Raw genomic sequence first — 726 nt, forward strand, 5'->3', positions numbered from 1 at the left:
TGAGGACAACATGAGGACAACATGGGGACAACATGAGGACAACATGGGGACAACATGGGGACAACATGAGGACAACATTGGGACAACATTGGGACAACATTGGGACAACATTGGGACAACATGGGGGTTAAAAGACTAAATAATAAAGCAGGCAAAAGTCCAAATCAGCCAGAGGCCGTATTCAGAAACAAACAGAAACCATCAACTCTTCTCTTTCAGATGCTGTTTGCATCTCATGTTTCATCCCATTTAAATAACCGTCCGATGTAATTCATGTACTCCCAAACGAGAGACATCGGGACATAAAGTCCAGACATGCCGTTTCTTCGAGACGTGAAACCAGCTGCAGATAATCCACCACGTGTGGACTTGGGTGACAGAGGATGTACTTTTCATCTGATCTGAATCTAATCTGATCTTCAGATCATCATCACCGCACGTCAGGGCTGTAATCAAGACCACCTCAGTCGAGTCCAAGACAAGACCGAGTCCAAGACAAGACCGAGTCCAAGACAAGACCGAGTCCAAGACAGGATAAAGGTCTTATGCATGACAGTATCAAGACAATCATTTTGGGTTTCACTTTCCCTCCAATATTATTATCAACATGAGAAAGACACCTGGACTCGGTCCAGACCAAAAGCCCAAACACCATATCTGGCAAGACCAGAGAGAGGGACACACACACACACACACACACACACACACACACACACACACACACAC

Source organism: Etheostoma cragini, chromosome 3 (assembly GCF_013103735.1).
Source record: "Etheostoma cragini isolate CJK2018 chromosome 3, CSU_Ecrag_1.0, whole genome shotgun sequence".
Taxonomy (NCBI): Eukaryota; Metazoa; Chordata; class Actinopteri; order Perciformes; family Percidae; genus Etheostoma; species Etheostoma cragini.